We start from the raw sequence: 25,168 nt of genomic DNA on the forward strand, positions 1-25,168 counted from the left end.
ATGTCTTTGGGGAGATCCCATATTCTATGCATGAAGGATATTGATCTAGTAAGTGCCTCGACCAAGAGAGGGGGGGCAACTAGCTCGGCTCAAATAATCTCAGGGGGCACGGAGGCCTTAGCCCGAGTTATCCGAGAGATCAAAGAGACTAAAGGTCTCTCCATTCATCTCAATCCATCAATGCTACAAGATCCGCCATGGTGATCCACTGAGGGTCCCCAAATTTGAACTCTGTAAAGCATAGCTGAAAGACACTAGAGTGATAAAAAGCCAGAGCTTTGTTCGAGGTTCCTGAAACTACACCTACGAACACATCCTCTCCAATCCTCCCAAGGCTACATAAGCTCTCGTCAATCTAGTCTCTGCTGCTCTCCTCAATGAAAACAAGGGTCCACTGAAGGCTACCCCAAGATACGTGTATGCATCTGTATACTCCACCATCTCTTGGCCATATGAAGATGTGGGTGTTGACTTCTTGGCCCACTGTGGTGTGGTCTTAAATACCATAACCTTGGTGTTCCCGATGTCAACAGACAATCCACAATCATGAGCAAATGTATACAAACCATCTAAGTGACGCTCCATCCCCTCCGGGGAGTGAGAATTCAACACAATATCGTCACCATATAGCAATGCTCGGATCCATGTCCTTGCCAATTGTGCTCCTCTATCACCATCCCTCTCAATGTAGTCAGAAACCTCATCCACATACATGCCATATATTGTAGGAGATATCGGGCAGCCTTGTTTCACTCCGATGGTGGAGTGAACCAAATCAAAAATCCCCTCTAGAGTGCATACATGCCCCACTACTGACATGTATAGAGCCATGATCCCCCAAATCAACTTTGCGGGTACCCCCATTTCCTACAGTCTACGCATCAATCTAGCTGTGGGTACTGTATCAAAGACTTTGCGGAAATCCACAAAGCAACAATAGAGCCGTCTCCCATGTGATCTCCCCTCCTCAATAATGGCTCTGTGTCAGAATATGATCAAGAGTAGAGAAACCTCTTCTGAAGGGAGAGAGGCCCTCGCGATTCTTTTTAAGGCCCCTCGGCCAAAAGCGGTACATAAAAAGCTTCAAGTTCTAAAAACAAATGGTCCCAAAACCTGCCAATGTTGCTGCAACAAAACGCAAAAATCCCTACATTGTGCCACGTCAACAGTTCTGCCACAAATCACCGAAATCCGTACAGTGCTGCCACATCAACATTTGATGCTCTTTTTCAGTTTTCAATGTTCCCTGGGCCCCATCGAACAGGACCTATAAGTTGAAACAACTCTAATATTGAAATCTTTCATTTTCACTGGGGTTTGTCTACTCGACCATGCCACGTCATCATTTGTGACATACCCTCCTCTTGAAAGAATTGTAATCGCCCTCAATTACACCTGCAAAATCGACATAATCCAGAAACCAGTTCAGTAGACACTGACTCTATGTACTGACACACTAGACAACACATATCCAACACTTGCACGAAGACGACAATCACTAAACATTCAAACCACATTCACATCACTAGCCACGTCGAGATCTTGGATGGAAATCATGATCTATTGTAACGTATTTAGCAATCACATTCAGATATTACTAATCTCTCATTGTTAATTAGAAAGGAAGTAGGTAATGTGACAAAGGAACGGAGTAACTCCCCTTTTGTGCAGTCCCGCTTGCACCAGATTCAATTTGCTGATCATCAAGAACTCTTGAAATAGTGGAAGCTAGACCAAAAGCCTTAAGATAAAGTCCCAAAATTTGAGGAGTATCTGCTAGGTCCTCCTCCCATAGTTACCCGGAATGGGAAATTGGAACGGGGAACGCGGAACGGAAACATGCATGAAATGCGATTCCGTGTTTCGAATACTCATGCACGACAAACGGAAATCCAGAACGGGAAATTAGGATGGGAACAGGGAACAGAGGCCTCAAAATGGCCATTCCCTATAACTATGCCTCCTCCTCCATCCACTTAACATCCAAATCCTTGCTTAGCATGTGCCATAAATCTCTTAATAGAGTCAGAATTCTGGTTAGGTCAACACTATCGAATCTCTTTTGGCAAACCACAACAAAACCGCTCAACCTGGTCTCTCAAAGTAATCTTCCAAAACGAAGACACTGGCAAATAAGTATCCCAAAACCTTTGGCAGTAGTCATCCAATGTATCTTTCTCAATCATTCTCCAGTGATGCCAAGCTGACGTGGAAATTTTCTTGAATTTTAACGTCACAAGTGCTTCTTTGCGTAACAACAGAGTAGACCACCATGTCTGTGCAGTTTCTTTCAAGTAAGATACCGCCCTTCGTACATTACAGTGTTCTCTGAACGTTGCCCCAACACGGGGGAGCTGCCGGATGGTAACTATGGTCGGGTAGTTCGTCCAACGCGTATCTGTAGGCGGTTTGTGTAGCCGGGAGATCCACTCTCCGCGTTCGTTTCATGGTATCAGAGCCGGCTTGGCTGCAGGAAGGACCGTGTGCACACCTACGGATCGGTTCGGGTTAGAAAACCTCAATTTCGCGTAATCTTTAGTAATTGATTGCTGAAATTACTTGTTTTCTTTCTCGTCAGGTGAGGATTAGCGCTCTTTTGCTGATTTCTAATTTAAAAACAGCAAATTAACAGATGGGAGTGTTGGAAATTCAAAGATTTCCGATAAATTTTACTGATTTTCGATGAAAATTCGATGAAAATCAGAGAAATGCTTGTTAATTTACTGAATTAGACTAAATTCAACATTCACCGCATTTAACATCTCTCTCTGATGTCCTCTATGCGAAGAGCGCGCGCGTGCACACACACACACACACACACACACACACACACACACAGAATTACCTCTCTCTGTGAGCGTTTTGCTGGTGGACTGCAGCATGCTAGAGAACCTTGCGCAGGAGCCATGCCACCCTCAGTACTCGTTTTTTTTGTGGTCAGCGTGGGCACTGACCTGGAGGATGGGCGTGTGTGTGGCACAGGTGTGCGCAAGGGTGCCCCCTCCCAGGAACGCGCATGTGATGCCTTTCTTTCTCTCCACGCAGCATCCTGCTATAGGCAGCGCTCGCTTTTTTTTTTAAGAGCTTGCGTTGCAGTTTTACGATAGCACTTGATTTATCAAGTGTCTTTTTATTAAAATGGGCCAAAGTGACTTTCAAAGGTGGGCATAGGCCCCTTGATTTTTTTTAAAAAGAGCCCGTATGAAACCTGCAGCTTATTACAAAAATCACTTACAGAGACTTAAAAATGTTTGCAGAGATCTTTCTTTTCACTCCTCTGCTCGTCACCTGAGCTCTCCCTCTCTCACCTCCTCGCGCTCTCACGCTCCCGCTATCACTTGCTTGCGTTCAGACGCTCACGCCAACGCGTGGAGCTCCTTGAACTTCACTTTTTCGCGACCGAAAAGTGCAGAAAAGGTCCGGCTTCGCGTGCAAACTCCAGTTTTTTCACACACTTCGCCATGGATTCCTCCAGCTCCGATGTGGAGCGTGACGACACGCCAGGTAACATCCAAATTCCATTCACGCATGCTCTCTACACATGGATTACAAGAACTTTCCAGAGTTTCGACCAGCGTGTTACCGCTCTGGAAAACGCGAATGTTGAGACGAACCTTCGCTTGGCCTCTCTCGAAGGGGTCGCACAGGGGCTCAGTTCCCGACTTTCTACTCTCGAAAATATGGCTCAGTCAACGACTACGCGTATTTCCAAGGGGGAAACCCATCTCCAGCAATTGCATATGCAGATAGCATGCTGCTTTTGGGCGTTCGCAGGGTGGTCCGACTGGCACAATTCCATACAAAACTACAAATTTCTCAGGTGAAGAGAACGAGTGTACGGAATTCGTCGCTGCAACAGTGGACCACATAGTTTGATCTCCATGGCCTAGCAAATCCCCGTGGGGAGCACCAGTGCTACTTTCTCGATAGAAGGATAACACTATGCGCTTCTGCCTGGATTACAAGGAGTTGAATAAGCTCACTGTCAAGAACAAGTATCCGCTCCCGCGCATGGACAATCTAATAGATCGGCTCCATGGAGCGTTGTACTTTATGAAGATAGACCTGCGATCGGGCTATCATCAAATACGGATCAATATGGAAGATATTCCTACGACAAGCTTCCATACGCGTTATGGTCACTACGAGTTTCTGGTCTTGTCTTTTGGTTTGACCAATGCTCCAGCTACGTTTCAGCAGATGATGAATTAATCTGCTGAGACCATTTTGAGGCAACTTCGTTGTTGTATTTCTCGATGATATCTTGATCTATAACCGAAGTTTGTCCGAGCACCTAGTGCATATACGCACTGTTCTCGAAGTACTGAGAACTGAGAAGCTTTACGCCAAGGCTTCTAAGTGTGAATTCTTCAAGAAAGAGCTTCTATACTTGGCTCACATTATAACTCGCGATGGAATTCGCCTCGACGTTGTTGTGCCTATCGAGAAAAATGTATGACAAGACATGCAAACTGAGTATATTCCTCAAGAACCAGAAGCAGTCAGTGTGACATGAAACGTTTCGGGGTTTCGTGCGTTTTGGGGTTTCGAGGTTTCTGAAACGTTTCGTTTCGGGGCTCAAAGAAAGTGAAACACATGTTTCGTTTTACATGTATGTACCTATAATTTTACATTGAATATACATAAAAATTTACCTGTCAAAACATGTGAAATATTAAAATTTGGTTGTCAGACTTGAGTCACGAGTAAATAAGACCATTTTGCCATTTCGGGGTTTCAGAGGGCCGAAACGCATTTTTATGTCACACTGGAAGCAGTTTTAGATCATCATACCCGTCATTCGCACCAAAAGGCTTATGATGAGTACTTAATTGAATGGAAGGGTCAATCTAAAATATTTGCTACTTGGGAACCTGTTAGAGATTTGAAGGCTCAATATCCCCACTTCATTGATGAGGACATCAATAGTTCTTAAGGGGGGAACTACGTTATGTCCCGCTTACAGGAGAGGGGATCTAGCCCAGGTGCCGTCGAGATGGGCGTCCACTGTGCGGACGGACGTAGTGTGAACAGGGCTAGTGTGGCCTCATTTATAGTTATCGACCCCACTGGCAGAGTGCCAGTGGTTAACCCGCGAGGCTAGGAGTGCGCGAGGTCACCTCGAGGAGGTGAGGCCGGGTGGTATGGGACGCTCGGTCTTACAGGTACACACGCCTACGTCCTCAAACGCTGGCCCCAGCACGGGGGAGCTACCGAATGGTGGCTATGGTCGGGTGGTTCGTCCGGCGCGTATCTGTAGGAGGTTTGTGTAGCCGGGAGATCCACTCTCCGCGTTCGTTTCACATATCCCCCATATCTACTGTCTCCTCATCCTGCGAACACCAATCCCATATCATTGACATCCAATTCTCTCAACATTTCCTTTGAAGTATCGTAGAAAGCTCTCTGAGATTGGCATGTCCTCGCATTAAAGTCTTCCGGAAGAATGACATCTCCATCCCTAGAGAACTCCCATATGTCCTCATCCAATACAATGTGGGCTGACGGCCCCTTGGGTGATGTGTATGCCATAATGAGATGTGTTGGGGGAAAAATAGCATATTGCAATGTAGAATGCCCTCCCATCTCTGCTCCCACTCTGACCCACATATATCTGGCCTGCTTATCTCTCTGAACAATACGAATAAGCGACTAAAGTTCCTCCCTCAATAAGACTGCCACATCTCCTGACCCACGTCCTCTATGCGTTGATCTTACATCCTGTCTACAAGTAGTCTCCTAATGGTATCTACGCAATGTGACACCAAGAGCCTGATGCGTTTCCGAATAAAAAATAATGTCTCATCCCTTGACGCAATCGTCAAATGTGCCTATATGTAACTTCATTGATCCATTACAACTCCATGCTTCCATTTTAAGGTGGGTCCCGTAGGTCTCACACCGTCATGCGATGCGTCTTTCCAAGACCACTACTCTCCCTCCCCTATGGAAAGCAATTTTCCCTTGCTAACTTGATCTCTGGCATCACCTCTTGCATGTGTGTTACTTGTGCTAGTGTCACGAGACGAGCACCGCGTGACAATGGAAAAGAACTGACTGAGCAACTTTAAGCATTTCAAATAACAACTACACGCAAATGAACTTAAAGAAGGACATCGAAAGGTAGATGTCGAGAAACCTTTGATTATAGTCGTTCGTGCTCTCTGTGGCAAGCATTTTCAAGTAGCCCCATTGGGGTCAACATCCGCACTTCACAGAGAGAATTCATATAACTACGAGCAAATATTGTCTTAAAAGCTTGCCAGGTTTTTGGAGCATGCGGTTGTGTCCGGCTGAAAGTCCACCACTGCATGGCATTCTCTCTAAGAAATCCTATTGCTTGAAAAATCTTGGATTCTTCTGTATAGTTCCCCAAAGCATAGATGTTGTCGAATTGCTGCAGGAACTGCAATGCTTTCTTCCGATTCTTTATCCCGAAAAAGGTGAAAAATTTGACTACTATCATGCCGCCATCCTTGAAATCTTTCGGTTGGTTAGTAGCGTATCCTGGGTACAAATAAAAAGGGTATACATATGGGCTCCAACCATTGTAGCCTAGTGGCGTTGGTGGTGGGGGAGGTAGGGGCAACTGCAGTGGCAAAGGCGGTTGCATTAGATCAGGGTCAGATGGATGCACCATATTCCTGAAGACTCCCTTGATCGAAACAGACGGCTGGGAAGGTTTCCAGTTGGAAGCGCTCGTACTTTCTGGTGTCGGAGGAGGAGGTACCACCTGGCGCATCAGAGGGGGTAGCATGTAAATTAGAAACTGTTGAGAATTTTGTAGCATCAAGAGATTCTGTTGAGAATGCCGCGAAAAAATGTTGCAAAGCTCATCTAGGAGAAACTACAAGTATTTTGCCAAATCCATGAACGCCATGTCTTGGGTTCATTATGGCTTACATCCTATTAGACAGGGCGATGAAGACGGGAGCGCGCCCGATGCGCGATGGACTAAGGGTGGGACTGGCTAATTAGCCCGGGGTCGGGACACGAAGATTCTTTATTAAAATTCCCTCGCAAACTTCAAAACGTCAGCTTGCTTTGCCTGCTCTTTAAAAGAGCCGGTATGCTTTCAGAAAAGCACACGCTTGAAGCAATGATACCACTATCACGAGACGGGCACCACATGCCAATGGAAAAGAACAGACCGAGCAACTTTAAGCACTTCATAACAACTAGACCAACAAAGATACACGACACAAGACGGGAGTGGCAGAGCTCCATCATGCCATGTCATCAACCTAAAACGCAAAAATTTGTATAGGTTGCACGCCAACATCTCAGCACGTTTTATAGGGTGTCCATACAACTGTCACGTAGCACGTAATCATCTACGTTGTGTGTGTGTGTGTGTGTGTGTGTGTGTGTGCTGCTTTAATTTTAAGCCTTCAAGTCTCCTCGGCCTTTCGGACAGGGTCTCACAAGTAGATAGGACTTCTTGTTCTTATGATGCTTCTTCCCAGGGTATACGCCCCTCTCTCAGGATCTGCAGGCTGGCTCCGTTCTTCAGTGGCTTGACACGTCAGTAGTTTGTGACAGTTAGACTGAGGTCGTCACCCAAAAATATCCCTATTTGCTGGAGTGTTGGTTTCTTCTTCAAGAATTCCTTCCAAGCTTCCATCGTAGGGAAACCTGTAATGAGTGCTCGTTCCTTCCAACTTCCTTTCTTATCACTTCCCTTCTTTCCCACTCTCCAAGCAATTGTGTGGGTTCAAAAATGCCCATGCGCTTCAAGAGTTTGTTCACTTCTTCTTCTACTTTTCCAATGTCTGAGAGGCCTGTAACACGCACATGAACGACTCTATTCTTCCTCTTTTGCTCCTCCTCAATTGTCATATTGATGATAGTGGATGTCGGTGTAGCTTTATCCATCTTATCTTTTCCTTTCTTTGCGTCCTCGATCCACTTTTCAGCTTTATCAACCTTCTCTTGTCTTTTGAATAGGTGCTCCACCCGGTATTTCATGCCAATTGCTCTTCCTCTTCAGGTATGTATATATATATATATATAGGTATGTATATATATATATATATATATATATATATATATATATATATATATATAGAGAGAGAGAGAGAGAGGTTATATTAAACGTCTTCAAAAGGCCAAAATGGCCTATGAGACCAAACTGATACAATCTTCGAGCATCTAATACAATGTCTGGGTACAATATAAAGATGATGTCAAGTGAAAAACTAAAATCATCCTCATCAATAATTCCTAAGGATCCCCTGCATCCAGAGTTGCCCGTGAAAGTATTGCAACAGTCGTTGAAGAGCATCCTCAATGTCCGCCTCTCCCATGTTTTGCTAGAACAGTCATGATCCTCTGATGGGTCCTCCGTCGATGCACTGGTCCTCCTCGTAGACGTGGGCATCTAGCTCTCAAGATAATGCCTCTGCTAACTAATATACCTTTGGTGTAGGTGGGCTCTGAAGTCTGCTGTGCGGCTTGCTCATTTGATTGCCGAGTCCCTGCTTTAAATAAGTCAATGATCTCCCTCTATGAATGTCTTTCACTGCCTGATCTGCTAAAGAGCCTCTCCCTGTGTCTGCGCAGCTCTCGCAAACACAACCCGAGGCATCTTAGATCTTGATTTCTCATGACTAGCCAACAACATAAACCCCTCTCTGAATAGACCATGAAAGCGGCCTCATATCTTATAATACACCAAACAATGACAAATGTCATGTAGCTTTGTCTCTGGCTCTATATAAAACAACTGGCAAATCCTGGCCTTTGCTCGTACTCTCCTAAAACTGCCAATCTCAATCTCCACCTGATGCGTTCATGTGCGCATCTAACCAATAGCACATCATATCCCATGGGATAAATGAGAGTCCATATACGCCAGCCTGATCACATATCCATCCTCTGTTAGTTGGAGAAGATGCTCTCTATAGAAAGCCATCTTCGTGCCCAACTCCTGTGTCGGCTATATCCATGTGCTTCTGGTATCTAGCTGAATCAAATCTTGACATATGAGTATAGTGATCTCTGTTCGTGTGAAAGATAGGGAGGGTGCATCCAAGGAGTATCCAAACGAACACAATCTCTCCATGTTGAAACCTTGTGAATGAGACCATGATGTCATCTGCCCATACCAGCATGTTGTATCCCCCTGTAGCGCTTTCTGTCGCGATGACTCAAGGGCTAGCCGAGCATATTTGTCTCTCGAGAGGTCCCATAAACTAAGCATGAAGGATTCTGCTCTAGTAAGTGCCTCGACCACGGGAGGAATGGAAGCTAGGTCGGCTCGAATAATCTCATGTGGCACGCAGGCCTTAGCCTGAATCATCCAGGGGGTCATTGAGACTAAAGGCCCCTTCATACATCTCCATCCATCACTAGCTTGCCAAAAAGCCAAAGCTTTGTTCAAGGTTCCTGAAACTAAGCCTACAAGCACATCCTCTCCAATCCTCCCAAGGCTGCTAGTCTCTGCTGCTGTCCTCAATGAAAACACCGATCGAGTGAAGACTACCCCAAGATAGGTGTATGCATCTGTATACTCCATCGTCTCTTCGCCATATATATATATGTGGGTGATAACCTCCTTACCCACTATGGTGTGGTGTATATTACTGAAACCAAATGTATATTAACATTTGCAAAAAGGCGTAAAAGCCCTATTGAGACCAAAAGAGGTTACATCATCATGATCATACGATCCTAAACCAAATGCCAAACAACCTACATAGCAATGAAATCAAAGTAAATCTAATAGACCAGTGCCTCATGACCTCAATCTCGTTCGCCGAAAAGAATCTGGTAGGAGTTGTTCTATGCCTCTCAATGATGGCCTAGATCCGACCATCCAACAAATGAGGTCCTAGTGATCTACCACATAGTAATACAAGGGTTTGCTAATCTGTGTAGCTCTATCTATGAGAGTCCATGTGTGGTCTGGACTCTGGAGACTCCTTTGGGTGTGTTGAGGTGTCACAAGACGGGCACCACGTGCCAATAGAAAAGAACAGACTGAACAGACTTTAAGCACTTCCATAACAATTGAACTAAAAGAGACAGACGACACTCGACACGGAGTGGCGGAATTCCACCCCAGAGAGTATTGCCCCAAACCTTGGCACCCCTTTCGGTATTTCTTTATAGTGCATCAACACAGTACAAGCCGGTACTCCAGAATCTGCACCTTCAGCTGTCAGTGTGTGTGTGGGTTGGCTCTCTTCTTCAGGGCTTTGACACGTTAGCAGTTTCTTACATCTCCCCTTCTTCAAAGAGAGTAATCGTCCGCGATTACAGCATATCTGCAAAACAATTAGCTTAAAAATTTTCTGAGGGTCATTCGGGGGGGCAATCAGTTTGCTCTTTTTGTTAAGGAGTTAGCTACTCCTTTCGGCTCTTTTGATCAAGGAGTTAGCTTCTCCTTTCGTCCAGATCAGAACTCTTGATATTCCAGCGTAGTAAAATTAGCCAATACACCCAAACCGTACCGATCTTCCATGGGTATCTTGATGCACTAAAATCATATACCTAGGCAATCTCATCCAATTAGGAATATTCAGTAGTTAGCACATCACAATGCAACACAAACGCTTGCATATGCATGTTACCAGACACAACAAACGCCGCCGTTGAGCACTCCCCCGAAACAAACGGTCTGCGGTATGAAGCTACTCAACGACTACCTCGTCACTCCCCACGCAAATAACCTAAAAAGGTTCGGGCCATGAGCTCAAAGGACTGTACAACCAAACGCCTCCCAGACCGCAGTTTGCGTCGCTTGGAGGTTCAAGCACACTACAACCAAACACTCCACAGGCATCTGCCTGCGTCGTTCAGAGGTTTTCTTGCATACAACGAAACACTCCCCACGCAACGGCCTGCGTCGTTCGAAGGTTAAAAAATACCAAAACAATATTTCTCACTTCTTCACCCGGGAGTAAAATCACCAATAATTGATGTTGGGGTATAGGCGTCTGTGCCTTGCCCGACCGTCCAGAGTCTGGGCGCCCACTGACTTGTATACCTTATACATAGCATAAGTGTATAGGGGGCTGCTCACTCTTTGAGTCTCCCCACCCACATCGTGTGTGTGTCTCCTTCTCTCTCTCACTCTCCATCTGTGGTGCTCCCCGATCCCCTTCAATTGGTATCAGAGCGTAGGTGCGGAGGGAGCGCGTGTGTGCACAGTCACGACGACAGCGGACAGCCAGTTTCATTCCCGACATCACGTCCGCGCGCGCGCACTTTCAAGAGTGCAAACAGGGTTTCGACTTCGGCATCGGCAAATTCAGCTTTCCGAGAGCGTTTCCACCACGCGACCTAGCGTTTTACCCCCCTTTCGAAGCCATTCGAGCCATCGAAAACCTCATTCGAGCTACGGTTGAGGAGCTGCATTTTCAGCCCTCTTTTGGCAGTTTATGCTGCATTTTTGGGTCGAAACGGAGGTTTTTTGGCATAGCTTTCACACTCGGACTCGGATACATGTGATCTAGGAGTCTACCTTGGGGTTTTGGCATGCTCCGGACGCGCTCGTCATATCAGAATTTTAAAATTCTGAACGCTGAATTTTCTGCAGCAGCAATTGTTTATTGTGTGTGGAGGATTCCACACATGGTTTGCTCTCAGATGTGAGAGTGATATTTGCTGCAAGTTTCCTCACAGGTGGGAATAACAATGTATGCCTTATGTGGTTTGATGCTCAGGGAGACTAATGTAATTGCATTTTGAGCTCGGCAATGTATGCCTGGAGCATGTTTTTTGGCAGTCACAAATAGAGCAGATATTTGTGTACTAGATTTGCAGGCGTTTGCAATGATGTATGCAAAGTGTGGAGATTGGTGCATGCATTTGGAGTGCAGTTTGATGCGCTTTGGTTGCTCATGGTTTTGAGCGTGCAGTCAGTTTGGTTACTGGTTTTGTGGCCGTTTTACTGACGAAACTCTGGCGAAATTTTCCCAAGAGTTTTATGCGCATCATTTATGCGATCTAGGTAGAGATTGCGGGTTGCACTCAGCATTTGCGTGCGGTGTTCTCTGCAGGTGGGAGATTTGTGCGTGTGTATGCATCGATACCGCACAGTGTGGGCTTGGTGATTCGCTCACGGGTTTGACAGACGTACAGTTATCTTGGCACACTCACAGGAGTGAGTATTGTGATGTATGCTTGTGTGGCTACGAGCTAGGTAGCCGGATTCGAGCACTAATGGCTTGAGGTTTTTCAGCAGGTTTTAGCTACAGGTTTACAAGTTTACAGGCAGGTTTGAGGTCTTATTTGGGCACTGAATTTTCAGCCATTGTTTCCTCTTTGCAGGTGTCCATGTATGGCTCAGTTGTAGGCTGATCTGGGACACGTTTGTGACTTGTTTATCCAGCTGTTTAAGAGCTGAATTTTAGGGCTGTTTTGAGGCTGATTTGCAACCATATTTGCAGACTTTTGTTGATGCAATTCGAGCCAGTTTAGGGCTGATTCGGTTGACATTTGCTACTCATTGTTGGTCGCTCTTTTGCGAGCATTATGGTTGATTTTTCATTTGACTTCCAGTGTTATGGTCTGACACAGTTTGATGGTGTAGATTTTGTTGCTTGGAAGGAACATATGCTTGTTGCATTGGCGGATTTGGGGCAAGATAAACCCTTGCGTGGTTTATCGGCGAAGCCCAAGTCTATGCGTGATGATGATTGGCAGGATCTTGATAAGTTAGCCATGTCTACGATTCGTTTGCATCTGGTTGAGTTTGTTGACTGGCAGATCTCGAGGGAGACTACAACTCATGCTTTATGGCAGAGTTTACATGCTATGTACGCGACATCCATGTCTACAGGGAAGTCTAGTCCCACTTCTATGTCCATGGGAGAGATTGATCCCACACGCAAGTCTCGACGGCATAGAGACTTGACATGTTGGCATTGTCGACATAGAGGGCACATTAGGCGTCGATGTTTCAGGCGTTTGAGACAACGGAGGCGACAGATGCGTGATGCAGATTTGGGCACGACAGATGCTAGTGAAATCAGTACGGTGGTTACTGAGTATGCTTGTGACGGCGATGTCACATTTACATCTAGCTTGTCTTCAGACAATCTTATCTCTACGGATTGCATATCGGATTGCACATTGTCTTCACATTCGTTACTAGATTCAGATGCTACTTTCCATGTCACGTCGCATCGTGAGTGGTTTAGCACATTTTCTAGCGGGAGACTTCGTTGTGTGCACATGGCTGATGGTGCTGTGTATGACATTGAGGGTACAGGATACGTATGTTTGTCCTTGCCCAGTGGTATGAGATTTACCCTGCGTCATGTGCGTTATGTGCCAGATCTGAGACGGGATTTGATCTCAGTCAGACAGGTACGGGATAGTGGATGTCAGATTTTGCTACGAGAGCGAGATTTTGTGATGCATTTGGGTTCGCTAGTGATTGCGAGAGGTGCCACGGGTGGTACAGGTTACCCATTGCATGTGGATCACGGGAGAGACGGTGTTGTCTCTGTGATCATGCAGCCAGGTTGAGAGCGAGAGAGCTGGCGAGTCTCTTTTGCTTGTGGGTTGCAGGATGCTTTGCATGGAGTGTAGAGTAATCAGCTCGTTGTGCACATAGTTGGGGCACGACTTGAGCAGTCACACAGAGAGGTGACAGAGTCAGACATGCATGCTTTGCTAGTGACTGAGCAAAGCAGAGAGTCAGTTGTGCGAGATACTTCTATGCAGGATAGACAGGTAGAGCGGTCTTGCTCTAGTGAGTCACGACAGGAGGACGTTGTGCAAGAGTCTATGCATACGGAGTTAGAGCATGAGATCTCTAGTGAGTCACAGCAGATTGAGTGGTCATGTTTGCAGTGGATGATTGCAGAGGAGGCTGAGACGTCAGCGATTATGCAATCATTCCTTTCTATGTTCGACAGTGAGCATGGGGATATAGTTGTGCAGGATATGTCTTCCAGCAAACACCTAGAGCAGCTGGTTTTCTCTGAGGTTGCACGACAGGGTGATGCGTCTTTTGCAGACAGTCAGGAGATGCATGTGGCTGACACGCCTTGTCAGTCATGGATGCCTATTGCCAGGGATATATATGTTGATGCATGCTCCGTAGAGCTAGCAGGGCCCGCTAGTATTGCATCGGCATTCGGTGGTCTCATGTATGAGATGTTGATCTTGAGACCGGATATCGCAGCTGCAGTGGGAGCATTTGCAGTTGGGGTTGTCAGTCGTTTGTTGACTGATGATGACATAGTGCACAAGGGAGATATGTAGGTATTGCGTACATACTTGCAGTACGTGTGCGGTACGTCTGGTGGTGTATGGACTTACACGGGAGCAGGACAGCCGGATGCACACGATCACAGCCAGCCAGTGGGCATCGGTTGAGAGCGGTTTTCTCTCGCCTTTTGTAGTCTTTAGACTAGGTTCTCTTGCTTAAAGGCACAGTCGCCTTTAAGTGGGAGGTTGTTGGGGTATAGGCGTCTGTGCCTTGCTCGGCCGCCCAGAGTCTGGGCGCCCACTGACTTGTATACCTTATACATAGCATAAGTGTATAGGGGGCTGCTCACTCTTTGAGTCTCCCCATCCACATCGTGTGTGTGTCTCCTTCTCTCTCTCACTCTCCGTCTGTGGTGCTCCCTGATCCCCTTCAATTGAAACCAATATTAAACCAGAGTCAAACAATTCAAATCGGTACCACGACAGGTTTAAAACAGATAGCATGCATTTTAAACAAATTCCAAACAAGATCACCAAACAAGTTCTCAAACAGATTCTGAGACAAAATTCAAACTTGAAAAGCATCTCGACATTAGCCGAGCTCAAAAAGTCGACTAACTTTCCATCCTGGAACCTGTACCAAACATTAGGGTACATCAGCATGGTCCATCAGCTCTTCGACAGAGTGTTTCTCTCGCGATAATAATAGTCCCAAGACATTGCAATCACACAGAACATCCAAGGTCAACTGCTCGTGAAGAGACAGGTAAAAATTCGGACAAAAATTTTCTTGAAAGCTTGTCAGGTACTTGGAGTATGTTGCTTGGTAGTTATCAACATCTACATGGCACTGCTTCTAAGAAAAACAGTGACTCGAAACAAATTTGGATCCTTCTCTTGTAAGTGATCTTTATGGCTTATGCCCTGTAAGACATGAGCACTGAAGACGGGAGCGCGCCCGATGCGCGATGAAGGGTGGAGCATGAAATTAAAATTTCCAATGAACTTTTCAAAGTGCAATCTTGCTCTGTCTGCTCCTTAGTAGGACCGGTATGCTTTCAGAAAAGCATACGCTTGTTCCCTGATACCACTATCACAAGACGGGCACCACGTGCCAACAGAAAAGAACAGACTGAACAAACTTTAAGCACTTCAATAACAACTAACCTGAAAGAGAGAGATGTCACGTGACACAGAGTGGCGAAATTCCACCTCAGAGAGTATTGGCCCCAAACCTTGGCACCCCTTTCGATATTTCTTTATATTGCATCAACACAGTACAAGCCGGTACTCCAGACTCTGCACCTTCTCCAGGAAGCATGCCAACGAATGAGCAGTTACAAGGAAAAGCCTTCAAAACTCAAAAGCTTTTGGTCCAAAAGCAATGCCAAAAAGCTACCAACGCAATTTACGGAAATTGGTACAACCTTGCCACGTCAACACCGCCAGCGTGAAAAGCGAAAATCCGTACAGTTCTACCACGTCAGCAGTCAACGGAATTTAAGGAAATCTCCATACACCTACTACGTCATCAGCTGCCACGCAAAACTGTCAGTGTGTGTGTGTCATGCTTTATTTTAATCCTTTATGTCACTTGGGGCCCCATCGAACGGGGTCCCCATAAGTTGGTAGCACTTCTTCTTCTGTTACTTGTTCTTCTTACCGTTTAGGCCCCTCGACCCACATCTGCAAGTTGGCTCCCTTCTTCACGGCTTTGACACGTCAGCAGTTTGTTACATGAGGATGAATCCCTCTAAACAAATCAGTGACCTGCCTTTGTGTCGATACTCTCATTAAAGCTGAACTCCAAAGTAATGTCTTTTTGTGTTTGCATATCTCCAGTAGAAAAACCCAAGACACCTCCAATCAATGTAGCCCATCACTCTAGCAAGAGGACCCAAACCCTCTTTTCTTTCAACAGTGGAAGCAGCCTCCTATCTTGTAATACACTAGCCATCTACATATGTGATGCTCCTCTAGGTGGCATAGTTGGCATATCCCTACTGAGCCCTCTGCACATATTTAAAGGCCCTTGGCCTACGAAAAGCAGTTACATGAAAAGCTTCAAACTCAAAAGCATATGGCCTCAAAAACTGGCGCTAAAAGCTGCCGACACGCTGACAGGTTTTCACGCCTATTTTTTGCCTTTAAATATGAGCCAAGCGCTCAATTTCTGGCATGCTTCCGTGTGAGGGTGCAGACGATGGAGTATCGGCGATGTATTGAATTCAAGTATTATAAAGAAATACCAAAAGGGGTGGACCTCCGCCACTCCATGTCTCGTGTGTTGTGCATCTCTTTCAGTTCAATGTTATTTGAAGTGCTTAGAGTTGTTCAGTCTGTTCTTTTTCGTTGGCATGTGGTGCCCCTCCCTGTTACTGATCTCCCTAGCTCTCCTGCTTGATCACTTAGTATATCTACTAGTGATATGTACTGTATCCCTCCACTCTAACGGCCCTCGTCTCTATTCAACCTTTCGATGGAAGAACACTATGATCTCTCTCTCTCTCTCTCTCTCTCTCTCTCTCTCTCTCTCTCTCTCTCTCTCTCTCTCTCTCTCTCTCTCTCTCTCTCTCTCTCTCTCTCTCACAAAATAACTCTGCTCAATGTCCCTAGCATGCTAGGGCTTTCGCTTCACCATGCTACTCTACTACCACTGCTTTCCTTTTTCTTGGTCGCGCTGCCTCCACATTGCCTTGCCCATCCTCTCACTGGCAGCTTTTGCTACTACTTGTCGATATATGCCTCGACGTCAAAATTCAGTCTTTGATAGCAGTTGCAACCACCCTCTTCCACCGCGGTCCCTTTTCCTTGTTGATTGTTGCTTCTGCACAACGTGTCCTGATTTTCTGGATTTTTCTTTTCTTCCATTTGTATTTGCACGTCTTTTTTTTTACTTGTGTGTTTGCTGTGTGTTGGCTTGTTTCGACTGTATATGGCTTTTCTCTTTGTCTACTTGCCTAGGGCTAATTGGTATTCATATGTTTGTGTGGTGTACGAGGGATTTCTGTGTGTGTGTGTGTGTGTGTGTCTCTCTCTCTCTCTCTCTCTCTCTCTCTCTCTCTCTCTCTCTCTCTCTCAAAACCCGACAAACCAACATATGCCCAACATATTCATGTATGTACATAGTGCCAAGTTAATCGCCATTTCTCAGGGTTACACAACCCACAAACATTATATGAAATGCATTTAACACAACTATGCATTCAAAAGATATGTAGAGAGGCAAAGTAAGGAAGAGACAAAGTTGACGTGCCCATAAGCACATCAGCATCAACAGCCCACAACTCAACCACAATATTTTGCATGCCTGTCTAAGAGGTAACAAGGTCTAAACGTGTTTGAGAAGTCCCATGAACCACGGCATCTCTGTAAGATTGCGTTATCATTACCTACAAAAAAAAGGTGTGTGTGTAATGTGAGAGAGGCCCTGCACGTTCTTCTGCAGCTCTGCATAGAGCATTCGTGTGCAGCTATGCCCTATGGTTTGTCTGCAGCTCTGCCCTGGTTTGTAGCTCTAGGCGCAAGTGACTATAGCTTGATTCCACCTTGCTGCCCCTGCTGTAGCTCGTCCCGCTTTAGTAGCCTCCGTCAGCTTTGTTCGGTAGTGTACAGTCTGTGGACCAGAATATGGGTCGGTTCCCTCCGCCATAAAGAGAATATCTTTATTTCTAAGGGAGAATCTTTACAAGCACAGGAACGGGGCAAAAGCCCGTCCTCTATTCTTTCTTTTCTGCTTCTGACCGAGAGAGTGGGAGAATTACTCTTTGAATACTGAGAGGATTTTCCCTCTGTTGCGAGATTTTCGGAAGCTCTCGTAAACAAGAGTCTATCTTGCACAAAATTCCACCGAAGCTCTCATAAATGAGAGTCTACCTTCCGCTACCTATGTCCCTTTATGCATAATCATTCCTGCAATGAAAACAAGGGAGAAACACGTAAAATGCACGCACACATGCTTGCTGTAATTTTCTGCACATAACTTGAAAATGTTACCTGAGCACGTTCCAATGCCGAAATAGAGACCTTTTTCGCGATGAAATCGCACCAAACTTTGTGTACGCGTAGTGTAGGTAGAGAAGAGCTAGATTCTATGAGTGATTTGCTGAAATTCACCCTACTAGACGTGATTAGGGGCTGAAAACAGAGAATTTGCAACAGCTAGTCGTGAAAGAAAGAGAGTTCCCTTCTACTTTTTCGCGATGAATCTTCCCCCACGGCAGCCTATTATCAAGAGAAACCTTGTTCTACGTGATGGGAGGTCCAAGACTCCACATACACCACAAGGGCTGATTCTCTAGCTTCAATCGAGAGCTCCTATGCGTAGAGCACGCTCACTTTTGAAGGCGTAGGTGCACTGCCAACCCGTGAAGAGGGAGAGGGGGTGCTTCTAAATAGCCAGCAGGAAGAGGGGACGCTAGGGAATGAGGGAGAGTGAGTGAGAGTGAGAGTCACTTTGCATTGGTAAGTGTGCCATGTGGCACACTTACTTAAAAACTTAAAAACCATTCAACTTTCACATTTTAAGAGTCCCTAAGCTATTAACAAAATGTGCAAATTAACTCACACCTGCACACATAGATGCTACTAGTGAAATGTTATCTGCTCCCTAGCACAATGCCGTACCGACACTGCTCTGGCATTACCTATTCGCACTTGTCCGGCCATTTGTTGCAACACAAACCATTGAAAATATTTTCATTGCCTTATCCTAAGGCCGTAAAAATAATTCAGGCCTTAGGGTTACTGTTCTAAGGACCCCGTCTCATTCCTGTGCTTGCAATGACGTGCGTAATTTCCTGAACCTGAAATCTGAGGCTACAATCTATCCCTTTATTGAAGACCCAATTTCCCAATCACTAGGGCATCACAATATTTTCTGTTAGGGTCTCCTTGAGGTGCTCTGGCCCAAATTTGGCCGCACATGAGGCCCTAGAACTGCTAGTTCTATTCTGATGTCCACACAACTCATTAGATAATTATCTACTCGTAAATAAATTAATTATTTACAAAATCAAACATTGTTACATCCCTCTTGGTTCTAAACAGTTGACCTCAATTATAGAGCGTCAACATAATTGTGCAAGATGTCTGGGTAGTCCTTGAGATCAGACTTAGTCATCTACTTTGCATCTATAGGGGTGTAATTCTTGAACTTGACCAAATACTTTCGATGTAAGCTCCATGACTTTAGTTGCCTCTTAGAGTGGTGTATTATCTCATCAGGTTGAAGGATTTCCTTAGTCTCTTCGACTTCTGGAGGATCTTCTTGTATTGGCGCCACTGGAGGAAGGACCAACATATGGTCGGACAACACTGAGATGAAAAGCGTTATGGATACGCCATTGAGAAGGCAAATCCAATCTAAAAGTCACTTCATTGACTTTATCTGTAATCTATGCGAAAGTTTAGCAACTTTCCCTTTTCCGACCCGCTTTTTCAATCTAGCTTTCTCAAACTTTAGTAGGACATTTTGTCCTTTTTCGAGATTGAGATTCCTTCTGTGCTCGTCCTCTTTTCTCTTCTGTTGCTCTTGCGTACAAAGAATCGCTTGCTTCACTTGTTGATAGGCAATATTAATATTGCGCACAGATTCATCTGCGGCGAAGATGTTTTCTTTCGTAACCATGATAGGAAGTAAGAGTGGCTTCCCATAAATAATTTGAAAGGGAGCTTTATCAGTTGAGGAATGTATAGTATTATTATACGCAAACTCAACTAGCGGTAAGTATTGTTCCCATTCGGATTGTCTTTTCGAAACATAACACTTGAGGAGTCGCTTGCTTCACTTGTAGGCAATATTAATATTGCGCACAAATTCATCTACAGCGAAGATGTTTTCTTTCGTAACCATAATAGTAAGTAAGAGTGGCTTCCCATAAATAATTTGGAAGGGAGCTTTACCAGTTGAGAAATGTATGGTATTATTATACGCAAACTCAACTAATGGTAAGGATTGTTCCCATTCGGATTGTCTTTCCGAAACATAACACTTGAGGAGGTCTAAAACAGTGGCATTAGCGATTTCGCTTTGACCATCTATTTGAGGATGGTAAGCTGATGAAGAATCAAGCTTAATTCCCAAGTTCTCTAACAATGATTATCAAAATAGACTAGTCATGCGAAGATCTCTATCATTGACAATAGTCTTTGGCAATCCATGGTGTTTAAAAATCTGAGCTAGAAATAGTCTAGCCATGTGATCAGCTTTACTCATCTTTTTAACAGGAAGGAAATGTGCTTGCTGACTGAATCTGTCTACTATCGTCCAAATTGCATCATTTCCATTCTTAGATCTAGGGCGATCCGTAATAAAATCCATGGCAATACTTTCCCATGGCGTGTTAGGCACGGGAAGTGGTTGAAGCTTACCATAAACTTTATGTCTGTCACATTTCACTTTTTGGTAGACTCAAGACTCGCGTACATATTTTCCAATGTCCGCCCGCCGTGTTGCTAAAAGAAATATCTTTCGAGGACACTAATGGTAGCAACAATTCCTCAATGCCCGGCATAAGGCGAATTATATGCTTCATCCATCACCTTCTATCGTACGGGCTGAACTATGCATATTGCTTGTTCACGATATAGCGTATTATCCCTAACGGAATAAGGTGGCCTTGAGTGACCAACTTGAAGGTCTGCCCAAATTGTATCGAAGTCTGGATCTTGAGGATACATCTCACTGAGAGATTCTAGTTCCTCATGATAAATTGTTGTCATTGCATTGATCTTTGAACGCCCGGAGAGAGCATCTGCAACCGCATTCTTTGTTCCAAAAGTGTTAAGAATCAGAAAATAGAACACTGAAAGAAAGTTTGTACATCTCATCTGCTTTTTGATAACTTTCTCTGTGTGAGAGAGTAGCAAGGACTCTTATGATCTGTTTTGATTATAAAATCAGCTCCTAACAGATAATGTTTCCAAATGGAAAGAGCAGGAATTGCTCCCATTAGCTCTTTCTCATATATGGAAGCATGCAACTCTGCATCTCTAAGGCGCCGACTTTCGTCGGCTATGGCGTGACCCTCTTGGTGCAAAACTGCTCCTACACAATCTCCAAATGCATCGTAGTACACCTCGAAAGGTTTGCGGGATGGTGAGAACAGGCATGTGACTGAGTAGATACTTAAGCTTTTCGAAAGCTTCTTTTTGTCCAAGCCCCCAATCGCTTCTTTGTCAGATCATGGAGAGGACCCGCTATGGCGGCAAAGGCTCAAATGAAACGTCGATAATAAGAACAGAGGCCGAGAAAACATCGTACATCATGTAATGTACTTGACGTAGGCCATTCTACAACTGCTTCAATCTTATCAGGGTCCATTCTCACCTGGTTGTAAGATACCATATGGCCCAAGTAGTGAATTACTTCTAGAAAGAACTCACTCTTCTAAGCAAAATTCACAAATAATTTGTGTTTGCGTAATTCTTCAAACACTAATGAGAGATGCTTATAGTGTTCTTTCGTCTCTGAGAAGATTAAGACGTCATCGAAGAAAACTCCTGTACATTTTCTATACAAGTCAAAGATTCTATCCATCATTCTGTTAAATGTGGCTGGTGCATTAGTGAGTCCAAAAGGCATCACTAAGAATTCATACAGCCCGAAGATTGTTCTAAATGAAGTCTTATGCACATCCTGAGAAGCTATGCGGATTTGATGATACCCGCTCTTCAAGTCTATACAACTATAGACACTTGCTCCTTGTAACTTATCAAGAATATCATCAATCCGAGGGATTGGGAATCGATTCTTGATTGTGAACTTATTTAAAGATCTGTAGTCTATGCACATACGGAATGTGCCATCCTTTTTCTGTACTAGCAAGACAGGTGAACAATATGGAGAAGTACTAGGCCTTATTAGACCCTTCTCCAAAAGTTCGTTACTCCTTCTTGAGGATTTCCTCTTACTGCATTAAACTAACGCAAGAACGAGACTGATTTGGAGGAGAACCTCCTGGGATCAAATCAATTGTATGATCCTCAGGTCGAGAAGGTGAGAGTTCATTTGAAAGTTCATCTACAAAACAATCTTCAAAACTTTCTAATAACTTAATTCTTTTTTTCTCTAGAGAGAAAGAAATTTGTGAAGCAAACACATCTCTCTCTCTCTCTTGCAAAAATTAACCACGTTGAAACACACTTTTTCATTACTTTCTTGATTGCATTGTGATTGGCGATGGGGATACGCCAATCACCAGCACCCGCGAGTACAAGATATTTCTTTCCTTCATGATCAAAGGATAAAGTTTTCTGAACATAGTCAGGAATGAGATGCATCTTGAAGTGCCAAGGCATTCCCAATTTGACATCACACCCTTCAAGTGAAGCTAGTAAGAAAGACTCTTGATCTTTGTAGTTGTCGACCTTTAAATTCAGCTTCCCTATGATTGGAGTAGAACTGGAGTTCTGCAAAAATTAAGCACGTTGAAACACGCTTTTTCATTACTTTCTTGATTGCATTGTGATTGGCGATGGGGATACGCCAATCACCTACACCCGCGAGTACAAGATATTGCTTTCCTTCATGATCAAAGGATAAAGTTTTCTGAACATAGTCAGGAATGGGATGCATCTTGAAGTGCCAAGGCATTCCCAAGTTGACATCACACCCTTCAAGTGAAGCTAGTAAGAAAGACTCTTGATCTTTGTAGTTGTCGACCTTTAAATTCAGCTTCCCTATGATTGGAGTAGAACTAGAGTTCTGCCCTTTGAAAGCAGATTGTGTTTGAATAGAAACTCCAAAACGGTTGGGATGTAAATTCCGCTCACCAGCTAGCTTAGTAGAGATGAAATTGTGTGTACTGCCAAGATCAAACAGAATAAGAGCGCATTGATTGTTGATGCTACCCCATGCTTTGAGAAGATCTCTTTCTTTTCCATCCTTGGTTGTATTCCCCTATACATCTGGGATTGCATTGGAAGAAGGTGGTTGCGGGGTTTTGGTAGAGCAATCACCCTTCATATGTCCAATTTGTTCACACTTGAAGCATCCTCCTTCGCTGATGTAGGTTCTCAATTCAACAGGCAAGAGATATTTCCCTTTCTTGGGCTGATTTGGCTTTGCTTTTGCATCGCAGGAGGTTCTTTTCTTCTATAGAGAAGAAGACGTAGAGGTACGCTATTCATGGAGAGCCTTGTGGTTGGCATGATAGGTGCTTTGCTCCATCTTCCTAGGAGTACCTTGTCATGTATTCCATCAGCTACACGAGCTGATTCCATAAGTATGTGCAAGTTACCTCGAGGGTAAAGCTTCATAGCCTTTTGCAAGGCTTCATGCAATCTTGCTTCAAACTTGTGCATCGTCTCCGAATCTTCAATCTTTTTGAATGGGGTGACTTTCAAGAGAACGTCCCAAAACCTATCCACATAGAGTGGAACAGTTTCGTTCTCTAAATCTGAGAGTTGATCCCATTCTTTCTTTACTACTTCCTCATAGTCTGGAGGAGGGAACTGTGCGTAGAACTCCTTCTTGAAAGCAGTCCAATCTTGGGGTTTGCGTTTTTCTAGGATTAGAGTTAACCACCAACTGCACGTGGTGCCTTTCAAGTCCATACTCACGTGGCGAAGCTTGGATCTTTCTTTAAAGTTCCCTTCTGCAAATGCAACTTCAAATTGGCGGATGAAAGCCAAAGCTTTGTCATTGTCACACCGTCCATTGTAGGTGTCTAATTTTACATCTTGGTCACCTGACATGAATGTTTTCTGCTTGTGGTGCTTCCTCTTATGGTGCTCCTTTCTATGCTTAGACTCCTTGTGGACAGGAGTCCTTTCCCTTGCATGCACTTCTTGCAGCGACGGATCGTCAAGAAACATGTCTTCTGGCGTGACTTTTGTCACCCATATTCTTCATGAAAGAAAACTGACGAGAATCAGGAGGATCGTGCTCTTGAACCTTTGGATTAAACCGCATATGTCGTTCTAGAGGTTTCCTCAGTCTCTCATGCATGCGTGAGGTTCCAATTAAAGGATCTTTCTTTGGTTCTTGCGTCTTTGGGTTCTGCGGAATTTCTCCCGACCCCATCAACACTTTCTCCTTGTCTTTCTCAAGGATATGCAGAATCTTTTGGACTTCTGGATGGGAAAGAGCTTTTTGCAACTGTCCCACTTGTTGTTGAAGGATAGAGAACTCTATCTCATATCCTTCCATTTCTGCTGTCTACCAAGAGTAGTGAATCCCTTAACAAAGAGAGCGATGACCTTGCTCTGATACCATTGTCACAAAAATACGGACGCGTAAACTTTAAATTGTACCTCAAATACGTAAGAGAATTGGAGAGAGAGAGAGAGAGAGCTTCACACTTCATTGGGGACAAGAAGATGGGTTGGTCCCCCCCCCCCCCCCCCCCCCCATAAAGAGAATATCTTTATTACTAAGGGAGAATCTTTACAAGCACAGAAACGGGGCAAAAGCACGTCGTCTATTCTTTATTTTCTGCTTTTGACTGAGAGAGTGAGAGAATTACTCTCTGAATACTTAAACGATTTTCCCTCTGCTGTGAGATTTTGGAAAGCTCTCGTAAACGAGACTCTCTTATCTTCCACAAAACTCTACGGAAGCTCTCATAAATAAGAGCGCCTTCCACTAACTATGTCCCATTATGCACAATCATTCCTACAATAAAAACAAGGGAGAAACACACAAAATGCACGCACACATGCTTGCTGTAATTTCTTGCACATAACCTGAAAATGTTACCTAAGCACGTTCCAATGCCGAAAAAGAGACCTTTTTCACGATGAAATTACACCAAACTTTGTGTTCGCGTACTGTAGGTAGAGAAGAACTAGGTTCTATGAGTACTTTGCTGAAATTCACCCTAATAGAGGTGATTAGGGACTGAAAAAAGAGAATTTGCAACAGCCAGGCATGAAAGAAAGAGAGTTCCCTCCTACGTTTTCGCGATGAATGTTCCCCCACGCAGCCTATGACCAAGAGAAACCTTGCTCTACGTGATTGAAGCTCCAAGACTCCACATACCATAGTTACAGGGGAAGG

At 44.6% G+C, this 25,168-nt stretch overlaps 1 protein-coding gene across 3 annotated transcripts in view; it reads right to left on the reverse strand.

The window, feature by feature from the left end:
• The window catches only part of LOC147441044 (callose synthase 3-like), a 154,923-nt gene that overhangs the window by 14,037 nt on the left and 115,718 nt on the right, over positions 1-25,168 (reverse strand). The window lies entirely within an intron of this gene.

The sequence above is a fragment of the Adiantum capillus-veneris genome, chromosome 15, assembly GCF_014529385.1.
Source record: "Adiantum capillus-veneris isolate H3 chromosome 15, ASM1452938v2, whole genome shotgun sequence".
Lineage (NCBI taxonomy): Eukaryota > Viridiplantae > Streptophyta > Polypodiopsida > Polypodiales > Pteridaceae > Adiantum > Adiantum capillus-veneris.